General features: G+C 30.3%; 1 non-coding gene across 1 annotated transcript; it reads right to left on the bottom strand.

Annotated features, from left to right (window-relative positions):
- Positions 1 to 293: 293 nt before the first annotated feature.
- LOC139903652 (small nucleolar RNA R71) lies at positions 294 to 400 on the bottom strand. Its single transcript, XR_011778461.1, has one exon. It is a non-coding gene; the product is annotated as a small nucleolar RNA R71 (small nucleolar RNA).
- Positions 401 to 10,567: the final 10,167 nt, after the last annotated feature.

Below are 10,567 nucleotides of genomic sequence, written 5' to 3'. Positions count from 1 at the left end.
GACACTCGTTCGAGTTAAAACATCACATCATCCAGCTCATTCAGAATAGCTGTCAGTTTCATGAATTACCGAATGATGATCCTAATTCTCACCTTGATAAATTCATATCTCTTTCGAACTCCTACAAACAGCCAGGGATAGGACAAGATATAGTCCGGCTATACTTGTTCCCCTATTCTCTCACTCATCATGCTCAAACTTGGTTTGAAGGACTGGAAAAAGATTCCATCACGTCATGGACGGAGATGGCGACTAAATTCCTAACCAAATATTTCCCTCCTTCTAAACAAACCAAACTGAAGAATGACATCATTAACTTCAAACAAAGTTATGATGAATCTCTTTACACTGCATGGGAGTGTTTCAAAACCCTGCTGAAGAAGTGCCCTAATCACCAGTTAGAACGGTCAGCCCAAATCTGTACCTTCTACAATGGTCTTACGGTAAATTATAGGACGACGATCGATGCAGCAGCTCAAGGGAATCTGATGAACCAAACCGCAGATAAAGCATGGGAATTGCTCGAGAACATGACGATGCATCATCATGATTGGAACAGTGGTGAAACAACTTCATCATCTGCCCCACTCTCCGCACTTAACAATCAAATGGAGGCCATCAAATCCATCACAGATAAGATGGAATCTCTTGCCAAACAACTCGGAGAATTGAAGACGCAACCGAGCAGGTTAACCAAGCTCAGGCTTATGTTAATTGTACCAACCCGCAACCTACTGAAGACTATCAAGTTGAGTACGAAAACCCTGACGGTTCAGTCTGTTACGTTCAATACCCAGCTCGTCCACCAAATCCCGGATTCAATCAACCACCAAGGGTTAATCAATTTCAGTGAAGCAATCAACCTTTCCGCTATCGCTATCCACCTTATCCAGCCCAACAATCTCAATTGACCTACGATCAACCACTTCCACTCACTGGTCCCCCAGTTGAGGAAAATTCCCCTACCACCCAGATTACAAAAGCAGCTAACCCCGCTCTCGGAGCTGATGATCAGTTAACTCAGTTCATCCAAGGACAACAATAGATAAATCAGAAAACTGCAACCAGACAAGATCAGATGGAGATACTAATGAGAAATCAATTGGCTCTGCTCAAAAGTTTGGAAACGCAGCTCGGACAGTTATCACAACGCCTTGAAACCCGACCGCATGGAAGATTGCCAAGTAATACTATCCAGAATCCCCACATAGAAGAAGCAAAGCAAATGGATTCCGTAATCCCAGAGGAAGAACCACGGAGAAGGTCAACTAGGCTCAAGAACAAATCAACATATACTCAGAAGCTGACCCCTGAAACTCCAGTTCGCATACCTTATCCTGGAAGGCTACAAGAAGAACCATCCAAGCTTGATTCCTTCAAACTAGATGGAAGATTCTTGGACACTATGTCCAAAGTTCCCAACCAGAAGAGATACATCCGAAGGCTTCTATCTACAAAGGAGAGGATACCAGACTCTAACAAAATTCCACTGAGTGAAGAATGCTCTGCATTACTCAGAAACTCTCTACCACCTAAGCTAGGAGATACGGGTCGATTCGTTTTTCTGTGTTCAATCTACCAATCTGGAACCATTCATGCGCTAGCAGATTTAGGAGCAAGTATCAACCTAATCCCCTACTCTCTCTACAAGAGATTAGAGTTAAGAGATTTTTCACCAACCAAAATGACAATCCAACTTGCCGATCATACAATTCGATATCCTAAGGGCATAGTTGAGAACGTCTTGGTGAAAGTTGACAAATTCTTATATCCTACGGATTTCATAGTAATGGATATTAAGGAAGACCTACACACCCCAATAGTGTTAGGAAGACCTTTCATGAATACGGCTAGGACTGTCATTGATGTGTATAATCAAACCATGATCTTACGATCACATGGGGAGAGCGTTACCTTCAAAATTGACCGACCAACTGATCTTTCTGGACAGGCAGAGATGTTTGCTATTTCCACCAGACGGATCACTTCCGATGATGAGTCATTACCACCAGCCGACGATATCGAGATGGGTGTCGAATCACAGTCTGTAGACGACCCATAAATGGAAGAAGAGGATCCCAGCGAAGAAATAGAGGAAGAGGAGGAATCTGAAGAGGAAGAGGAAATGGAAGACGTAAAAGAAACTGCGACAACACCCGTTCCGAGGACTGAGCATCATGAAGAAATAATGAGGCTTGAAACGGCAGATCCCAGTTTAATCATTCGCTTCAAGAAGAAGACCGAAAAGGCTGAGGTTAAGGATATAGAAATTGATCCTGTAAGTATCAAAGTGGAGAATCAGAATACTGAAGGAACCCGTTCATCAGATGCATCCTCAGAGGAACCGGATACCGATGATGACGAGGAAGAGCATCACGAAGACATTCTGACTAACTCACACTTGTGATGACCCGGGAATTTCCGACCAAATTTAAACTTGATCTTTATATGTTTCTGACACGATAAGCAAAGTCTGTAATGGTGAAGCCTCAAAAACTTTGAACTGTGTTCATGTATACACTTGACCTTTGACTAACCCCGACGATTCACGAACAATTGTTGCTAATAAATATGTATATATGTTTATACATAGATAAAAATATATGTGTATGTATAATAATGTGAAATAATAAAATACAAATTAATGAGTAGAATTAAAAATATAAAATAATATAGAATGTAATAAAGAGGTGATTAAAAAGAAGCTATATATAAAGATAAGCATATATAAATAATATTTTAAATAAAGTATACTTTAATCATATGAATTAAAATATAAAATAAAATATAGAATAATTAAGTTATTATTGAAATAAATATATATATGACTTCTATATACAATTAATATTACATGTATATTGTAAAATACATAAAATGTATAAATATTAAATATTCAGAAAATGTTATTTTATATATATTAAAAATGACACATGAAAATTTATATGTTAAGTGTAATTACAAGTTTAGATATAGTATTATATTAATATTATTATTATTACTCTCATCATTATTATTAAAACTGATATTAATATTATTATTTGTAATGTTAATATTTTATAATAAATAATATGTAGGTATGAAATGTAAGATGTATAAATTATTATATTGTTATTATTATTATTATCATAATAATATCAATATTATTATAATTAGTATTATTATTAGTATTACTAATAACATTTATTATTATAATTATTATTAATATTATTATTATTATTATTATAATTTGGATTATTATTATATTTATCAATATTGTATTTATTACGAATATCATTAATATTAACGTAGTTATTATTATTAGATATCATTACCATTATCATCAAGAATTATTAATATTAATATAAAATATTATTATTATTATTATTATTGTGGTTATGATAAAATAATACAATTTATTATATTTATCATCAATAATATTATTAATATCATTTTTAGTATTATTTGATAATATTAATATTAACATTATTATTATTAATTTTATTATTAATATTATTAAACCTTAATTAATTAAAATTATTAATTCATATGTACGATTACAGAACCCAAATTTGATTTACATATCAATCCAACTGTATTTGATTTTTGTCCCTACCTTCAGTTTGTTACACATCGTGATCTACTTTTCAAACTCAAACAAAATTTGTTTATAACAGATACAAAATCTGTTGAATGTCTCAATCACAATCTGCCTTTCTATATTCTGTTTTTGTTTTTCTCTTTTTATATCAAACCCACTTTGATCACATTATCATCAACCACCACCTTGCAAACTTTTATAACCAAGAACAAACCACCTCATTCGTTTCCTACTCAAACCAAATGAGACTCATGATTATTTTGGGTTCGGTTCAATACAAAACCACAAGACTATCAAAACTTAATCCAATAAACCATCTAACTCGAACAATAAATATATGAACCACTTCACCTACGGTTCACCATTACCATCCTCGCAACCCCCAATTTTCAACATGCTACCGCCACCTGCAACATCATAAACCCACCATCCAAACCGACACCACCATAAATCACATCTCTCTATCTCCCTCTCTCCTATTCGTGTTCATTGAAAACCATCAACAATCACTTCTAGTTGTTTTGTTTACCGTCATTAACACCACCCATGACCATCCTTTTCTTGTTACACACATCACTAAAACACGCCAATTTTCTGCTTTCCTGTTTCGATCAACCCAACTACAAGAACACCATTACCAAATTTGATGTGAACTATTTCAATCACGATCAAACAGCAATCGTCTTCACTACAGCTGTAATTATTCTTCTGTTTTATGTTTTTGGTCGAACCACCATCAACCGTTTGTGTTACTGTTCAACCACAAACCACCATAAACTACTGCTCGAACTATCTTCTACTCCGTTTTGGTTTTACAGCCAACCTTCTCGAACTACTGCAGCTGCGATATTTTTTTTTCTTCTCTTTTCCTTCTTTCTTTTCTGCTGTTCGTACAGTGGATCCTGTCTTGCTCCAATTCTGTTATAGTGACGATGGTAATTCATTTGTAATGATCACGAATTGATGATGAAGATGTTACAAATGTGTTTTAATTTCCTATTTCTTCGTTTGATTAAAATAACGATGCTGGTGATGTAAGTTGAAGACGATGATGATGCCCGTTAATTAAGATAATACATAAAATGAGATGATTACGAATAAGACTCACCAAGATGATGATGATGACTCATTGGTGATGTATACGATGAAGACGATGATAGTTGGTTTGGTTCCTGATTGAACTCATCAAAACATCACGCAGGTTAAACCTATTGTTTTCCTGCTATTAGAGTATAAAAAGAAAAACATGTCGGTGAGCAATTAGGGTATCCAAGAAAACGCGTTACTTTTCCAGTTCACCACAAATTCTTTTTTTTAGAACCGCCCAACTAATATAAAGTAACAATAAGGATCGGATTCTTTAATTTTTTTACAACTTGGGCCGAACTATATGTTGTTACCGAATTTACTGTTGGGCCGTGACCCATATATTTTGTTGGGTCGTATTTTATTTTGAGGTTGGACTGAGACAGATAGAACAGATATATATAAATGGGTTACGAGACAAATAAAAAAAAACGAAGATGGCGGATGAAAGGACCCGTTCATATATATTATAAACGATTCACAATAGTTGATTACATTGCGAGGTATTTGACCTCTATATGATACATTTTACAAACATTGCATTCGTTTTTAAAAGACAATCTTTCTTTACATCAAAAATTGACAGGCATGCATACCATTTCATAATATCCACTATCCAACTATAAATTGATTTAATAATAATCTTTGATGAACTCAATGACTCGAATGCAACGTTCTTCGAAATATGCTATGAAAGACTCCAAGTAATATCTTTAAAATGAGCAAATGCACAGCGGAAGATTTCTTTAACACCTGAGAATAAACATTCTTTAAAGTGTCAACCAAAAGGTTGGTGAGTTCATTAGTTTATCATAATCATTTATTTCCATCATTTTAATAGACCACAAGAATTTCATTTCCAGTTCTCATAAATATACGTCCCATGCATAGAGACAAAAAATAATCATTCATATGGTGAACACCTGGTAACCGACATTAACTAGATACATATAAGAATATCCCCTATCATTCCGGGATCCTCCTTCGGACATGATATAATTTCGAAGTACTAAAGCATCCGGTACTTTGGATGGGGTTTGTTAGGCCCAATAGATCTATCTTTAGGATTCGCGTCAATTAGGGTGTCTGTTCCCTAATTCTTAGATTACCAGACTTAATAAAAAGGGGCATATTCGATTTTGATAATTCAACCATATAATGTAGTTTCGATTACTTGTGTATATTTCGTAAAACATTTATAAAAATTGCGCATGTATTCTCAGCCCAAAAATATAAAGGGTAAAAAGGCAAATGAAACTCACCATACTGTATTTCAAGTTTAGAGATACATGTAAATCGATTGAGAGAGTTTAGAGAAAAATATTTTCAAGTTTCTATGAAATGATGAAACCTATTGAATTCTATTTATAATAGATTTTTGAATTATTAAAGTGAATTATTAAAGTATGAATTATTAAAGTGAATTATTAAAGTATGAATTATTAAAGTATGAATTATTAAAGTGAATTATTAAAGTATGAATTATTAAAGTGAATTATTAAAGTATGAATTATTAAAGTGAATTATTAAAGTTAAAGTAAATTAAAATAAAGTAAAGGTAAAGTTTAAGTATAGTAAAAGTATAAAACTATGTACGTATAATACGCGTATAAATATATATAATATTAATTTAAATCGTTATATATATTTAATAAAATAAAATATAAATATCGTTATCTTTATCATACTGGTTAAGTAATGAGTTATCAAAAGTGGTTCTAGATATTTATAAAAGTTATATACGTTTTAATAATAAAGTTCTTTTTTAACTGAAAACTTTTTTGTACGTTTGAAACTAAATCAAATAAATATAATAATTTTGTTTTCCAAAACCAAATATATTTTTAAGAATCATTTTGTTTAAAGGTTAAAATAATGGAAATCGTTATATCATAAAATGTTTTAAAAAAGTAGAATCATATATATTCATAATAGGTTTCAAGTTTTTAAATTACAGTTTGTTGGTGAAGCATGGGATAAAGTTCAAAGGTTAAATAAACGTATGAAATCATCTTAATGAAAAATGTCGAGTTACTTAACTTGTCGATATCCAACATCTAAGTTATTTACACTTCACGTTCTTACTTATAAATCACTTTACCATTTTCCGAATGTTGTCAAAAAGAATAGATTTCTTAAATCACAGTGGACCTCATAACATAGACCCGTAATCATATCATAATGTATCTGATAAATCAACAATTTGATATTATCTTCTAATTCCATCGATAAACATATTGAAACAAATACGATCATGTAAAGTATTATACGTTTAATACTTTATTAATATTCTCAAGTTATAATATATATATATATACATATATATACATATTTATTTATATATAACGGTTCGTGAATCGTCTGAATTTGGTCGAGGTTATAATGAATGTATGAACACAATTTAAAATTCTTGAGATTTAACTTAACAAACTTTGCTTATCGTGTCAGAATAATATAAAGATAAATTTTAAATTTGATTGGAAATTTCTGGGTTGTCACAGCGGAGTGGTTAAGTGTTATGTCGTGTGATCGGGAGGTCGCGGGTTCGAGCCCGAGCAGAGGCGTTTATTTTTTTTAAGGCTTGCTACATAAAGTTAGCCTTTCTATTATTTCTATTATTATTATTATTATTATTATTATTATTATTATTATTATTATTATTATTATTATTATTATTATTATTATTATTATTATTATTATTATTATTATTATTAATTATAGTTGTTGCTATATAAATAAAATGGTTAATATTATTATCACTTAGTTATTATTATGTAATATCATTAAAGTGTTATTACTAATATTATTATTACTATAAATGTTAAAATAAGTATTATTATTATTGTTACTACGAATTGGGTTATTGTTATTTTTTATATATTAACATTGTTGTTATTATTATTATTGTTAAACTTATCATTATCATTAAAAGTATTATTACTAAAAATTATAGAATTATCATTATTATTAACATTAATATTATTATCACTATCTATTGTTATTATTAATAGTATTATTATCATAATATAAAAATTATTATTTTATCAAACAAATGATATTTACATAAAAATATATTTATTACATACCTAAAATAATATTATATACTTTTATACTTTTAATCAAAATGTTATTTTAAAAATTAAAGTGTTACATAATATTTAAATATATTGTACATTATAAGTAATAATATGATTATATTTATATAAATATTAATCTTAATACATTATAATAAATATATGTATATATAAAAACTTAGTCGATTAATATTATATGTGTTAATATATATACTGGTTATAGGTTCGTGAATCCGAGGCCAACCCTATACTTGTTCAATGTCGTTCTATGTATTTTTACTACAAAATACAGTATGGTGAGTTCATTTGCTCCCTTTTACTCTTTACATTTTTGGGACTGAGAATACATACGCTGTTTTTACAACTGCTTTATTAAATGCTTTTGAAATATATTTTGAACTGCGAATACATGAAATGCTTTTATAAATGTTTGACGAGATAGACACAAGCAAAACATTCCTCGAATGAATTATTATGCAGACAGAAGTTCTGCGGATTATTATTGAATTATGTGGACATGATAATTGCCACCATTGAATTATGTGGACATGATAATTGCCACCGTTGAATTATGTGGACATGATAATTGCCACCATTGAGTTATGTGGACATGATAATTGCCACCAATTGATATGAATGTTATGTATCGAGAGAATGATTTTAAACACAGGTTATGTGTATTAGTTTTTGTGCACAAGATATGTGTACGGTTACTAAGTTTTATGAAAAAAGGATTTCGTACACGAGAAACGGGTACTGTATTTAAAAGATATCGCATGTACATTACAGGTGTGTATAGGATTCGGGCTCATTTGTACCATGCAGCATTTAAATCTTGTGGTCTACCAAAATGATTAATTTATGATAAACTTATGAACTCACCAACCTTTTGGTTGACACTTTAAAGCATGTTTATTCTCAGGTATGAAAGAAATCTTCCGCTGTGCATTTGCTCATATTACATGGAGTCGTTCATGGCATATAGAGGTCAGAACCTCGCAATGAGATCAACTGTTAAAGACTTCGTCCAAATGGATTAGGACGGGGCATTTCAGTTGGTATCAGAGCGGTGGTCTTAGCCTATAAATATTAAATGTATAAATATTAAATATTCAGAAAATGTTATTTTATATATATTAAAAATGACACATGAAAATTTATATGTTAAGTGTAATTACAAGTTTAGATATAGTATTATATTAATATTATTATTATTACTCTCATCATTATTATTAAAACTGATATTAATATTATTATTTGTAATGTTAATATTTTATAATATATAATATGTAGGTATGAAATGTAAGATGTATAAATTATTATATTGTTATTATTATTATTATCATAATAATATCAATATTATTATAATTAATATTATTATTAGTATCACTAATAACATTTATTATTATAATTATTATTAATATTATTATTATTATAATTTGGATTATTATTATATTTATCAATATTATATTTATTACGAATATCATTAATATTAACGTAGTTATTATTATTAGATATCATTACCATTATCATCAAGAATTATTAATATTAATATAAAATATTATTATTATTATTATTATTATTATTATTATTCAGATTCAGCAGTCATTAACAACACTGCTAAAATTCACACATATACGTATCCGTTCACCAAAGAACAACTATTTTCATCCAAGTTCAATTTCATATTCGGATTTTGACCGATCAGAATCCAAGTCAAGATTTGACAAGTGGAATAATAAAGAAAATAATGAACAAAATAAAATTGATTAGTAACCAATTAATTAACTACGTAAAACTTTAAAACTATATTAACCAAATCCTAGCTAACTGTTTCTAGCTAATTGTTCCTATATGACTATATCCTTATAATATACTAGTTTTGGTGAAACTATTGAACTATTGAACTATTGGACTACTATCATGGATAATTAAAAAGTATTAAAAGAGTAGGAAATATTAAATACAACACATTTTGACTTAAAAAATCGTAAATAAATTACATCTACTACAGTTAAATATTTCCTCAAGTTTGCCACTTGATTTCATCTTAAACCTCGTTCGTATCTTGACAATTACAATCTGCGTTTAAACCTTTTATGATTCTTAAAAACACCTCAATCGAGGGGATGAACCAACCGCACTTCATCTACGGAAGAAAAGATTGATGCGTATAGTTATGCACCTGAAAACACTCGGAACCTGAGTAAACGTTTAACATGTATCTGTGCTAGCTCCTTTGGCGTTGTTATTAGCGAAAATAACTTTACAATCCCTTTTCAAATTAGCCAATTTTGTCACAGCTTCAGTAAATCAACTTCGACTTTCATTCGGATTAGCCTTATTACAACCTTGATATATAAGTTTGCCTTTCATCATCGTTACCGGGATCCGTTTATATTCCACCACGTTAGCCGTAAACTTACCAGCAACTTCATTACTCATTGGCTTAAGTCTCTCCGAAGAATCATTATATTTGTTCATTAAAAACCCTATCATATACTCATCCGCACCTTGTAACGAGAATTGCCATACCAGTTATCGTGAATCAACAATCAGTATTTTTAATCTCGCAGCATTTCTACATCAATAATTATATGTATACATATAACATTTATCTCTTAGAATTATGATCTCTTATTCTGAATCTCTGAACAGCACTCTAGTCTACAAATCAATACTCCAAATTCTAAAGAAGCTGAATACAGCAGCAAAAACTGTACAAGCTGAATACAGCAGCAAAAAAAAAAACTGTACACGACCTTAACTGTCGAAGGTATAAAGATAAAGAATAGTATATTGGCAAAGTTCAGAAAAGTTGGAACTGGAA

This window comes from Rutidosis leptorrhynchoides, chromosome 3 (assembly GCF_046630445.1).
Source record: "Rutidosis leptorrhynchoides isolate AG116_Rl617_1_P2 chromosome 3, CSIRO_AGI_Rlap_v1, whole genome shotgun sequence".
Taxonomy (NCBI): domain Eukaryota; kingdom Viridiplantae; phylum Streptophyta; class Magnoliopsida; order Asterales; family Asteraceae; genus Rutidosis; species Rutidosis leptorrhynchoides.
Note: the sequence above shows the minus strand (reverse complement) of the source record. Positions and strands in the feature narration are given on the sequence as shown.